The sequence below is a fragment of the Sphaerodactylus townsendi genome, linkage group LG02, assembly GCF_021028975.2.
Source record: "Sphaerodactylus townsendi isolate TG3544 linkage group LG02, MPM_Stown_v2.3, whole genome shotgun sequence".
Taxonomy (NCBI): Eukaryota; Metazoa; Chordata; class Lepidosauria; order Squamata; family Sphaerodactylidae; genus Sphaerodactylus; species Sphaerodactylus townsendi.
In genome coordinates, this window is record NC_059426.1 from 176,734,919 (window position 1) to 176,748,846 (window position 13,928).

Genomic DNA, 13,928 nt, shown 5'->3' on the forward strand with positions numbered 1-13,928 from the left:
AAGGAGGGAGGGAGGAAAAGAAAGAAGGAAAAGAAAGAAGGGAAAGAAAGAAAGAAAGAAAAAAGAAAGAATATAAAGAAAAATAAAGAAAAGAAGGAAGGAGGGAGGGAGGGAAAGAAAGAAGGAAAAGAAAGAAAGAAAGAAGGGAAAGAAAGAAAGAAAGAAAAAGGGAAAGAAAGAAAAATAAAGGCAGGCAGGCAGGCAGGCTCTCCCTCCCTCCTGGGGCTGCAAAAGAAAAGGACGGGCACGCGTTTCCCCACCGACTCGCCGCCTTCACACGTGCGCGCCTCCACGCATCTGTTGCGGGTCAGCGGCTTGCAAATGAGGGGCCGCCCCCGGCTTGCAGGGGAGGAAGTGGCTGCCGTTTCCTGTGCTCCGGCGGGCGAGCGGCTGGGTGGGGACGGCCGCGGCGCTGCTCGGGCACGGGCGGGAGGGAGGGCGGGCGGGGCGCGCTCGCGGGGCCGGGTCTGCCTCCAGCTGTTGCGCGCGTGGCCGGCCTGGCGCAGCTGGATCCGGGAGCGGGGCTGGGCGAGGGCGCGCGGCTGCGAGCTGCACTCAGGTAAGACCCCCCTCCCCAATGAAAAACCCTTTTGATGTGGGTGGAAGGTGGGGGGTCGCTTCCCCCTCTTCTCCGTCATGGCTGTTCCTGGCTACCATTTGGGGGGAGGCGAAGGGGGGGGGTACCCCAACAGTAGGGATCGGGTAGAAACCCCCTTGTGGACCCCTGGTTGGCAAACGGGTTATTCCCACCTCGAATGGGGAAGCAAAAAAATATAATTGCTAAAACCCGGGGTCTGGGAGGTCCCCAAGAGAGGTAGAAAAGGATCAGCAAGAAAAAAATCCCCTTTTGCAATGCTGGGGTTTGGAAAAGGGGGTGCGGCGGGTGGGGGGGGGGGAACCGGGAGCAAGAAGCCCCTCCTCCAATTCAATTGCAAAAGAAAAGGACGGGAACAGGTTCCCCCGCCGACTGCCCGCGTTCACACGTGCACGCCTACACGCGTCTGATGCGGGTCAGCGGCTTGCAAACGGGCCCGGCCCCTTCAGTACGCCTGAGCCGTTTTTTGCGGGGGGGGGGGGGCTGGACCTCTCCTGCCAGGCAGGAAGCCGCAAGCTCTTTGTGCGGGGAAATGGACCGAAAGGAGATGCCACCGAGGGTCCACACCCCTTTTCCCCAGCCTCAGCTTTAGCCCGCCTGGTTCACCTGTCAGGTACGGATCAACCAGTGATGGAAGGGGGAATTAAAAAAAACCCCACCCCTGCCATTCTTTCCCCCCACCCCGTCCGCTTTGTCTCCCCCGGCTGAGAAAGGCTGGCGTTTCGGGGAAAAGGGAAGCACAGTTCCACGAACGGGTTCCTCCAGCTGCCAAAAAAACCCCTCTCTGTATTAGGACATATTTTTTGTCAGGGCGGACATAGGTGGGGTTGGTCTGATGAAGGGAGGAAATCTCCCTAAAGCGCAAACAAAACCGTCTGTCTTCCGACGAAGGCCTCGGCAGACCCCGGAGCTGGTGAAAAAGGAGATTTGTGGGGTTATTGTGTAAGCCAAATTATGGGTGTGTCGTCCCCCCCCAAGTAACGGGTATGAATCTGAAGCGGAGACTCATTGGGGCCAACCGGTCCGCCCTTCTTTCCCCGCTCATGCAGGGTTTCTTGGCTGGATTTTGAAATGTGGAAAGAGTCCCCGAACAGCGCCAGGAGGGGTGACAGATTATTTAGTGAGGCGGCCAAGAAACCGAACTCCGCTTCTGTTAACAAGGACTGGATTTAGAAGACTTTGGACTGTTAATCTTGGGTGGGAAGGAATGCGTTCCTTTCCTGGCTTGCTTTTGCTTTCCTTTTTTCAAATCACCGAGTCCAGCTTTCCCACCGATGTTTCCCTCAGCCTGCCTCGAAAGATTTGTGCAAAACAGTCCACGTCTTGTTTTTACTTTTGGCATGCCCCTTAAAATAATAAAGCCAGATGGGAGAACAGTTGGATTAAGATCCCGTAAACGCAAACCTGCTTTTTAAAAAATGCAAATCTAGCAGAAAAATGGGAAGTACAGTAGAACTGCACCGTTATTTCAAAGCAAAAACCCGAGCGAATTGCCAAGGGAGGGGCCGGGGAGAAGACGAGATTGCATGAACTTTAATTCAGGTCGGGGGTGGCTGAGATATCCTCACAAAGACGGGAAGAAAAAGGATCGTTTGGAAAAATCCTCCGCTTTTAACTTGGGCGGGCATTCAAAGCTGTCTTATTATGAACTGAAAGCAACCCGTCTTCCTCTCGCCTTGCCCATTTATAATGTATTAATGCAGCATAACAGCCTATTAAGTTTAATGGTCCGTTGCGTCTAGGTACGTAAGTGATTTTCACCCAAAGGCACCTGTTGATGCCGGTTCCTAAGGAGAATTTATACCGGCTGGTTATTGTTTGCATGTTTTATTTAAGAAGCCGCGCTGCCGGCATCTACCCCTCTTTTCCCTCTGGAGAGGAATCACCATAAGAACATAAGAACATAAGAACAAGCCAGCTGGATCAGACCAGAGTCCATCTAGTCCAGCTCTCTGCTACTCGCAGTGGCCCACCAGGTGCCTTTGGGAGTTCACATGTAGGATGTGAAAGCAATGGCCTGGCTCTTGCCTCGAATCCACAGCAATATGCCTTGCCACCGGGCTGGCTCTTGCCTCGAATCCACAGCAATATGCCTTGCTTGGTTCTTCACGGTATCCAAAACAGTCCTGCCTCGAACAGGAGCTGAGGCAGGAAGATTCCAGGTGTGTTTCAGGATGCTGTCATGAGATTCTCCAGTCTGGGTGGAGAAGTGCGTGGTCTTTGCAATGGTGGCACCTGCCGCCTAATTGTCCTGAGTGTGGGTGTTATGGAGCGGGGCTGGACAGCTCGGTCTCAGAAGCTAAGTGGGGTTGAACTGGGTTAGTGCTCGAGTGGGAAAATTGTACCTCTCTATTCTGCACTGGTTAGACTTCACCTGGAATACTCTGTACAGTTCTGGGCACCGCAATTCAAGAAGGATATTGATAAGCTGGAACGGGTCCAGAGGAGGGCAATCAAAATGGTAAAAGGTCTGGAATCCATGACCTACGAGGAGAGACTTAGGGAGCTGGGCATGTTTAGTTTGGTGAAGAGAAGGTTAAGAGGTGACATGATAGCCATGTTTAGATATCGGAAAAGGGATGTCATGTTGGTGAGGGAGCAAACTTGTTTCCTGTTGCTCCAGAGACTAGGGCCAGGACTAATGGATTCAAGGTGAAGGAAAAGAGATTCCACCTAAACATTAGGAAGAACTTCCTGAGCGTCAGGGCTGTTGGACAGTGGAATTCACTGCCTCGGAGAGTGATGGAGTCTCCTCTTTTGGAGGTTTTTAAACAGAGGCTGGATGAGCATATGTCGGGAGTGCTTTGATTGTGTGTTCCTGCATGGCAGGGGGTTGGACTGGATGGCCCTTGGGGGTCTCTTCCAACTCTAGGATTCTATGATTCTAACGCCAGAGGAGCCCAGAGTTGCCACACAGAGGCCCACAAAGGCAAACCAACTCTGTATGTCTTTTATCCTGCCCAGGCTATCCTGATCTTACCTGTAAAGCTAAGCAGGGTCATTCCTGGTTACTTCTTGGATGGGAGACCATCAAGGAGGTCCCAGGTTGCTACGTAGAGGCAAACCACCTCCGGACATCTCTGGCCTTGAAAACCGACGGAGCTGGCAAAGGTGGACGGCGACTTGACAGCGCTCTCCGCGCGCACTCTTTCTCGCGCACTCAGAGCGAGCGCTGCTGTGCCCACCCGGCCTCTTTTCATATTAACTGGATTTCCCGGAATCGTCAAATTTTAATCCTCTTTCCTGCCATATGGCCGCTGGCTGAGCTCATATATGATTTTGCTTAACGGTGAGGGAGAAAGGCACTCTTTCGCTTGTGGGGCGGTGTGCGTCTTTTCGGCAGGCGGGGGTTCTAAGCCCTCCGTGTGAATTCTGTTCCCTGGAGTCACATCTGGTGAGCCTGAATATTCGGGGGGGGGGGGGGACCAAGATCGGGCATTTGAGGCTAACGGAGCGAAACGGTGCGTTATTGGGAACAGTGACGGCTGCGGAGGTATTGGAAGCGTTGGCTAACCTTTTGTGCTGTGTTACCGTGTTTCCCCGAAAATAAGACAGTGTCTTATATTAATTTTTGCTCCCAAAGATGCGCTATGTCTTATTTTCAGGGGATGTCTTATTTTTCTGTGTTCTGTTCGTCGGGCATGCTTCCAAACAAAAACTTTGCTACGTCTTACTTTCGGGGGATGCCTTATATTTCGCACTTCAGCAAAACCTCTGCTACGTCTTATTTTCAGGGATAAGTATCTTATATCTAGGAAACAGGGTATTAAAGCAAATAGAATTCTTTAACTGTAGCCCCCTTCCCGCACACGCATAAAATAATGCGTTTTCAAAACCACTCTCACAACTGCTTGCAAGAGTGGATTTTGCTATTCCTTTTCACAGCTTCAAAGAGGGACTTAAACGGCAGCTCTTGAAAGTGCATTATTATCTCTGCATGCGTAGGAATGAGGTACGTGTGTAATTGTCCGAGAAGGGCTTTCCACGGCAGGATTCCAACTGGTTCTGGTGGAGTTTTCCGGGCCGTGGTGGCTGCGTGAAGTCTGAAATGAACGTATTGTTCCTAACGTTTTGCCTGCATCTGTGGCTGGCATCTTCAGAGCTGATAAGCCCCACCCGCAATACAATACTATCAACCACATCTTTGCATAACAAGTTCCACCCAAACACTTATTGATTGGTTCCCCACCCTGGGACACGGACAATATATACGCCAAACATTCCCTTCTCACTAGCCACAGTGTGAAACAGACTTCCCTCTGTGATACACCTCTGAAGATGCCAGCCACAGATGCAGGTGACACATTAGGAACGAGATCCACCAGGTCGCGGCCACACGGCCCGGAAAACCCACCAGAACTGATCTTAACTGTATTGATAATTGTATTTATAACACTGTATTTTTCTTTAATTATGCCATTATAGGTTTATTATTACCCTGTTTCCCCTAATATAAGACATCCCCGAAAAATAAGACGTAGTAGAGGTTTTGCTGAAGTGCGAAATATAAGGCATCCCCCGAAAGTAAGACATAGCAAAGTTTTTGTTTGGAAGCATGCCCGACAAACAGAACACAGGAAAAATAAGACATCCCCTGAAAATAAGACATAGCACATCTTTGGGAGCAAAAATTAATATAAGACACTGTCTTATATTCGGGGAAACACGGTATAATTATTATTAAAACAGTGATGTAACAAGAGGATACGCTGCATAGAAAACCCTTTTAAAAACAGTATAGATTGACTGGAAGTTTTGCCGGGGGGTGGGGGTGGGGGTTATATGTAGGTTTTAGCATTACATAAACCTGCATAACATTTTTAGTTGATTATATTAATGGTTTGATATTTTTTATTTATTTATCTGTTTATTTACTTCATTTATACCATATGTAATGAACTCATGAAGCCCTGATAAAGCAGGATTGTTATGGACTACACTTCCCATCATCCTACTGCCAGCATCATGTGCTGGCAGGGGATGATGGGGAACTGTCAGTCCCATAACATCTGGAGAGCCGCGAAGTTTGACACCTGTGATTTATAAACCATGCTTTGCTCCCCTAGTGGGAAAGCAAGTGCCCATTACATCATTCCCTCCTCCTTCTTGTTCTCTTCACACCCACCCTGCTTGAGGGTAGACTAGGCTTGAGAGTTTGTGACTGGCCCAAGATCACCCAACCAGCTTCCCACAGCCAACTAGGGATTCGAATCTAGCTCTCACAGCTCCTGACTCTGACGATTCCTAACCACTACTACCACACTGCCTCAAAATCTGTAACGGATCTGCATTGGGCCATCACGATGGGGTCGTAAATATGAGAGGGAACACAGAAAGTGGTGGGCAAAGAGAGTAGCAAGTTAGCTGTAAGGGGAGGCAAAAAAAAAAGGGATTACGGGAGGGAACGCATGTGCTGCGAACATCAAGAGACCAACAAGCAAACAGTTCTGTGCCTTTCAAAAGCTGGCCATCAAAAAGCAAGGAAACCAGCAAGGGAGCGGTAGGCCCGTTAGATGACAAAGAGGAACAAAGTTGGTGTGCTAAAAGATGGCAGGAGATTTTGCAGAGAAGCTGAGATGGATTCTTTGCATCTGTCTTCACCCAAGAGGAGGTGAGGAACATTCCTGCACCTGAACCAAGCTTCTTAGGAGGCGAATCCGAGGAACTAACGAAGATAGTGGTAGACAAGGAAGAAGTTCTGGCAGCCATTGATAAACTAAATGTTACCAAATCCCCTGGCCCAGATTGCATTCACCCAAGAGTGCTTAAAGAGCTCAAGCATGAAATTGCTGATCTTCTCACTTTAATATGCAACTTATCCCTGAAATCAGGCTCCATCCCTGAAGACTGGAAGATGGCCAATGTCACACCAATCTTTAAGAAAGGGTCTAGGGGGGACCCGGGAAATTACAGGCCAGTCAGTTTGACATCTGTTCCTGGTAGATTAGTAGAAGGGGCTTGGACAGCTTTAAAAGGGGCTTGGACAGATTTATGGAGGAGAAGTCGATTTATGGCTACCAATCTTGATCCTCCTTGATCTGAGATTGCAAATGCCTTAGCAGACCAGGTGATCGGGAGCAACAGCCGCAGAAGGCCATTGCGTTCACATCCTACATGTGAGCTCCCAAAGGCACCTGGTGGGCCACTGCGAGTAGCAGAGAGCTGGACTAGATGGACTTTGGTCTGATCCAGCTGGCTTGTTCTTATGTTCTTATGTTCTTATGAATTCTCACGCAGCCCAGAAGTTTGCTGAGTCACACATGTTGTTTCTCAGCTAACCTACCTCACAGGACTATTGTAAGAGGAAATGTGGAAGATGTGATCTAACCTACCCTGGGCTTTTTTTGGAATGAGTTGGGTTGTGAATACAAAAAAGTTGGATGGAAAGTTTGAGGTAGAAAAGATTCTCAAACGTAAGGTTATTTTGCAGGTGACCAAGATTGAGTGAATTCATGCCATGGGATTCCTCATGACTATGTAGGAGTGTGAAAGTTGGACAGTGAAGAAAACTGAGAGGGAGGAAGCTGATTACCTTGAAATGTGGCGTGGCAGGATTGTTTTGTGGAGGCCACGGACCACCAACATGACAAATCGGTGGGTTCTAGATCGAATCAAGCCTGTACTCGTGTATCTAATTTGGAGGAACCGGGTTTTATTCCCAGCTCTGCTGCCTGAGCTGTGGAGGCTTCTCTGGGGAATTCAGATTAGCCTGTACAGTCCCACACACGCCGGCTGGGTGACCTTGGGCTAGTCACAGCTTCTCGGAGCTCTCTCAGCCCCACCTACCTCACAGGGTGTTTGTTGTGAGGGGAGAAGGGCAAGGAGATTGTCGGCCCCTTTGAGTCTCCTGCAGGAGAGAAAGGGGGGATATAAATCCAAACTCCTCTTCTTCCTCCTCCTCCTCCTCCTCCTCCTCCTCCTCCTCGTCTTCTTCTTCTTCTTCTTCTTCTTCTTCTTCTTCTTCTTCTTCTTCTTCTTCTTCTTCTTCTTCTTCTTCTTCTTCTTCTTCTTCTTCTTCTTCTTCTTCTTCTTCTTCTTCTTCTTCTTCTTCTTCTCCTCTTCTAGAATATAAAATGACCGAATTGAGGCTTGGACTTGATGGCCCTTTGGGTCTCTTCCAACTCTGTGGTTCTTCAGCTGGATGAGACCCTGGGAAGATGCTGTCGGTCAGAGCAAACAGGCCTTTGCTAGGTGGACAGACGGCTGGGCTGTTCATAGGACAGCATTGTTGGAAAGGCCCCCTGGTGTGTTCTGCGCATTAAAGCCATGCGCCAGACAGCGACTCATTCACTAGTTAGATTCCTCTGCAGAAGGACATGTGGTAATCTCCGCACTATGAGATGAAACCTTCCAGGATAGATAGATTGTTGGCTCCTGGTTGAATTCCGAATCATCTTCAAGGTGTGGGTGTTGACCTTTAAGGCCTTAGGCTGACCTGGAGACTCCTCGTACCTTGGGTTGCCGGCCATTACCCCATATAAGTAAAACCTTCTAACTTTCGAGCTCTCTAAGCTCAGCAGAGGCCAATTTACTGGAGGTCCCCGGCTCCTCAATGATGCGGCTGTAGCCTCCCACTCGAGCCAGAGGCGCTTCCGCGGCTCTGGCGCCAGCCTAGTGGAAACACTCTCCCGCCATGGCCTGTCCGGGCCCTCACCGGGACCTCGGGGATTTCCACTTGGGAGCCTGTAAGAGTGCAGGATTGTTCCACCCGGGCCTCCTTGGGAGGAGACCGGCCGCTAGAGGTGCCCCTGCCCTCCTCTTTACCCTCCAGTGCAAATGGTGGCCTAATACCATCCAGGACCCACATTATTTAGCATTAGGAGGGGTTTTCGTAAAGGGCTGCATGAGCTGATGCTTTAAGATATGACTGTTGTTTTAATTATGTGTATGTTGTTAGCTGATGTTTTATCTGTTCACCGCCCTGAGCCCTTCGGGGATAGGGCGGTATACTAAATTTAATAAATAATAATAGTAATGATAGATAGATGGATAGATGGATGGGTAGATAGATAGATTATTCCTTTCCTGTATTAATAATTTGGTATAAGACATGTAAATAAAGGGAAAACTAAATTAGTTATAAGATTTAACAAACTATGATAAGATAGGCTAGTTCTGAGCATATGATTTAATTTAGAGAAGTACATCATCGATCGGACGAAGTTCAAGTCCAAAGGTTGTAAGTTAGGACTACAGACTGAGATAATTCCCAAGTAGGGGAACATATTACAATAAATTTTCTTAACTGTTTATTTTAAACAATTTTGTAACTGCTGATGCTGATGTATAAATGTGTAAAACCAATAAATATTATAAAAAAAAGATAGATAGATAGATAGATAGATAGATAGATAGATAGATAGATAGATAGATAGATAGATAGATAGATAGATAGATAGATAGATAGATAGATAGATAGATAGGTATAGATGGATAGATGGATAGATGGATAGATGAATGGGTAGAATAGATAGACCAGATAAGAATATAGATAGATAGATAGATAGATAGATAGATAGAGTATAGATGGTGATGGTCGTGGATAGGGTGGATGGTGGAAGTGGTGGGAAGTGGCGGTGAGCGTGAGCGGGCTGGCTGGCTGGCTGGCTGGCTAACTGGCCTAGCTGGCTGGCTGTAGCTGGCCTGGCTACAGCTGGCTGCGGCTGGTTGGTTAAATTCGTTGGATTCGTTGGTTGCGTTGAAAGTTTACGTTTGGTTGGGTTGGTTCCATTAAGATTGGTTACAGGCTCAGGGCTGCTAACGTACTTGTAACTCGATGGCGACAGTTTGGTTAAAATGCACCACTGACCACTGAAGGAAATGAGGTCAGAGGAAGATGGAAGAACAGAAGGCAGAGATGGAAAAGCTCACTCGTATGCCTGCTGGGACAGCTCTGTCTTACAGGTTCCACAGAACTGCATCAGGATCTGGGTCCCATCTTGATCCAGAGTTCCACCTGGTTGGGGCCAAAGCCGAGAATCCCTGGCCTTGGTTAAGGCCAGACGGGTGTCTTTCGGGCCAGGGTGAAATCTCTGTCCAACACTTAGCAAGGGCTGACATCTTAAAATATCAACAAAGCACCTTTACAGTGCTTGGTATTTCCAATCAGCCGAAAGAAGAGAAAAAGAAGAGTTTGAATTTATAACCTGCTTTTCTCTCCTGTAAGGAGGCTCAAGGTGGCTTACAAACTCGTTTTCCCTTCCTCTCCCTGCGACAGACACCTGGTGAGGCAGGTGGGGCTGAGAAGAGGATTCTGAAGGGAAGAACTGGGATGGAGCCCAAAAGGTCACCCAGCCAGGGAATCTCACGTTATCTGGTAGAATTATGGCTATTGCTTCGTGCGCTAAACCGGTTAAGCTTCTACAATGAAGCCTCAGCTGCCAGCCTCCAGAGTGGCCCGGCCCGAGGGGAATCAAACCTGGTTCTCCAGACTTGAGTGCACCTGCTCTTAACCACTACGCCACGCTGGCTCAGGCAGCAGGTAGGAGCTGATGTGAAAGACCTCTGCCTGATCCCTCAGAGAACCCCTTCCGGTCTGAGTAGGCAATTCTGATCTTGATGGACCAAGGATTCAATTCATTGGAAGGCCGAGTCGTGTTTAGGTGTGTCCGGATTGCTTGGCGCCATTCCTTCTGCCATTGGCTTCAGGTCTGCTGAGCTTGCAAGTTTTTGAGAGATGGTTGCAAGAATGTCGTCCTATCCCCTGTGGTGTAGTGGTTAAGAACAGGTGGACTCTAATCTGGGGAACCAGGTTCGATTCCCACCGGTCTACATAAGCAGCCGATTCTTATCCGGTAAACTGGACTTGTTCCCCCCTCCTCCACATGAAGCCTGCTGAGTGACCTTGGGCCAGCCCCAGTTCTCTCAGAACTCCCTCCGCCTCACCTGCCTTACCAGGTGTGAGGAGAGGAAGAGAAAGGAGTTTGTAAACCACCTTACAAGAGAGAAAGGGGGGTATAAATCCAAACTGTTGTTTCTTCTTCACCTGCCAGGAATGCTTCTCCTAGGACAGCTGCACAAGGAATAAAGTTTGAAAAAAGGCCTTTTAGCCTTTTCCTTTCTTTAATTTTTTCCTCATAAGACTAAAATTCATTGTTACAGGTAATGTAATGGGTGAAGCTTGCTTACATCTATTAACTTAAAACTTCTTAAATTTAAAGTTTTCAAGTAAGACCTAAGTACATTTTGTTCTTGGACCCGTGGCCTTTGTTATTCCTGTTTATCTGAGTCTTTGGCTTACATAGTCCAAGAAAAAATTCAGTTTTCTTCCATGCGCTGTGGACTGTCTGCTATGTACCAAAGATGTCAACGTCGCCATTGCTGAATATTCTATTAGTTTGTTCACCAGATAAGCCTCTGCCGTTCAGGTAGAGGAGTGGGGAATCAAACCCGGTTCTCCAGTTTAGAGTCCACCTGGTCTTAACCACTACACCACACTAGCGAATACAAACTAAACTCCCAATACCTTTTCTGTTGCTTGTGTATCGTAGTCCAATATTTTCTTGCTTTTGGACAGATCCCCCACATGAGATGACTAGAACCAGGGGGCATCCATTGAAAATGCTGGGGGGAAGAATTAGGACTAATAAAACGAAACACTTCTTCACACAACGTGTGTGGTGTTTGGAATATGCTGCCACTAACCTGGATAGCTTTAAAAGGGGCTTGGACAGATTGATGGAGGAGAAGTCGATGTATGGCTACCAATCTTGATCCTCCTTGATCTCAGATTGCAAAGGCCTTAACAGACCAGGTGCTCGGGAGCAACAGCCACAGAAGGCCATTGCTTTCACATCCTGCAGGTGAGCTCCCAAAGGCACCCGGTGGGCCACTGCAAGTAGCAGAGAGCTGGACTAGATGGACTCTGGTCTGATCCAGCTGGCTTGTTCTTATGTTCTTATGAGATAAAAAGTAGCGTCTGTATCCTGACATTTCTAACATTTCCCGTCACAGCTTTTGGCGTAATTCACCGTCTGAAAAACGCGTCGTACCCGTTTTCTCTTCGCGTTTGACGTTCTGTAAATTCAGTTTCGTTCTTTTAGTTTGCAGCGGGGTCTTGGGGCCCACCTGAAAGCACCCCCCCCCAGATCAGTCTTGAAGAAATTCTAGCCGCCTGGGAGCTTGTTCATTCAGAGCGTCGCCGTTCAGTTGGAAGCGAGTTGGCAGCGCATCACGTGGCGAGTCGGGACCGAAGCCTTCCTTGCTTTCCGCACGCCCGCACGCCTTGTGGAAAGTGCACCGTGCCTTTGTGTTGTGTTCCAATTTAGGTAAGGGCTGCGACTAAGCCCCCCCCCATTCCCCCTCCTTCCTCTGGACCCCATAGCGAACACACGCATGTGTTTAAATCACTGCCAACTCGACAAAAGTCTTGCCTGTTTCCTCTGGGGGAAAAGGCTGCCTTCCTGCCTGGAATCTCCGCAGCAGTTGTGTATAATTGGGTTGCGTCTGCCGGCCTCCCTCGTCGCCGAGCGCAATCAGTTCGCCGGAGGACTCAGGTGGAGACCTCGGTTTGCAATCGCCCGTGGGGCCTCCCTCTTGTGCTCCCCGGGGAAGCTGAGCTTGCACGGCTAATTGTTTTCCACACGTTTGCTCTCATTCGATTCCCAACGTCTTCGCATCCTCGGCCCACGAGCTCAGCGTAACGCGCACAGGTTTTGGCAGGCTGGGAAAGTCAGCATTTCCCCCCACGGTAGTTTTGCCATCTCCAGCGTTGCCTGATTGTTGATTCCAGCTACCTCTGGGCGATGCTGGTCCTCCTGACCTTTGGTTTGGGAGCCATCTGTGCATATATCTGTGCATATGTCTATTTTTAAAATTGCTGCTATAATGTATTTTAATGTTTTATTGGTATATTGTATTTATGATATTTTGTATTGTATTTGTTTTATATTTTATTGTACAGCGCCCAGAGCCCTTTGGGGGTTGGGCGGTCTAACAAGACCAATTAATAATAATAATAATAATAATAATAATAATAATAATAATAATAATAATAATAATAGATACAAAAATAGTTATACACAGCAAACAAGATCAATATGCTGGATTTTGTATTACATCACACGTTGGACACTTCCCAAGCATCTAGGACTGTGTGATGTATCTACGAATAATGCGTGCAGAGCCGAGTAGGGTGGCCTTTTGCAGCTGACATGTGGTGATTTTGTCAGCGCCAATTGTTTTTAAGTGCCGTCCAAGGTCTTTAGGCACTTGCACCCAGTCGTCATCGTCAAATTAAATTAGATGCATTAAAATTAAATTAGAGTAAATCGTCGTCAAATTAAATTAAAATTAGATAAAATTAAATTAAGGTAAAATTAAGTCGTCGATAAAGTCGTCGTCGATAAAATTAAGTCGTCGTCGTCGTCGTCGTCAAATCGTCGTCGTGCGTCGTTAAATTAGGTCGTCTTCTTCTTCTTCTTCTTTCTTCTTCTTCTTCTTCTTCTTCTTCTTCTTCTTCTTCTTCTTCTTCTTCTTCTTCTTCTTCTTCTTCTTCTTCTTCTTTAGCCTAGCTGGCTACAACACAACTGTGTACAACACAACTGTACCTTTATTCTTCTTCTTCTTCTTCTTCTTCTTGGCAGATGGGTGTGTGTGTGTAACAGACAGACAGACAGACAGACAGACAGACCTAGGATGTCTAAAAACTTTTTGCATTTTTCTAATTTTTGTCATCCCAGTGGTATTGCGTTGCTTACGGGATCCCTCACGGTGTTCACTTATGTTGCTTTATACCACCTATACACCTGGAGTGTCAAGTACAAAATTGGTAAATAAATAATAAAGCCCACATAAATAAATGATGAAGAAATAAATAATGATGGGCTGAGCCCCACCGGACTCATTCCCCCCGCCCCCCAAACAAAGAAAAGTTTCTGACTACAGGTCTGGGTATAAATCCAAACTCCTCTTCTGGTGCAAATTTGCTTGGGTGGCCCTGCCGAGACAAGTCCGCCCTACCGTGATGTATCCCGTTCTGCCCCTGTTATAGGTTTGCCCTCCTGGAAATGCGTGATTTTGGCTGGGCTGAGGAAAGGATCTTGGGATCGCTCAAGTGGCTCCCATCTGCTCCGCTCCTGCAAATCCTGTTGCGGGGAAGGTCTTTTGAAAGTAGGGCTCTCTGAAGATGTAGAACAGAGATCAGCCCTTGAATGTTCCATGGTGTTTCTCTGGCAAATTTCATGTGTCTCAGGGTTGGAGTTTATTATAAAAGAATATTATAAAAGAAAAGAAAAAGCATAGCTGTCAGCAACGAGAGATGCTATTTCCTTTCGAAAACGATTTACACAGCCTTATTAATTGAATTACGAAGCTTAGGCGGGCGTAGTTTTCT

At 47.7% G+C, this 13,928-nt stretch overlaps 1 protein-coding gene across 2 annotated transcripts in view; it reads left to right on the plus strand.

Annotated features, from left to right (window-relative positions):
* The first annotated feature begins 433 nt into the window (after nt 1–433).
* The window catches only part of GNG2 (G protein subunit gamma 2), a 61,798-nt gene continuing 48,303 nt past the window's right edge, over nt 434–13,928 (plus strand). The window contains exon 1 of one of the 2 annotated variants that reach the window (XM_048486453.1): nt 434–559. The gene's annotated coding sequence lies outside the window, so the exon portion shown is untranslated. Of the gene's footprint in view, nt 560–11,669; nt 11,863–13,928 lie in introns of those variants that run through there. The other variant, XM_048486454.1, reaches the window with a different exon arrangement.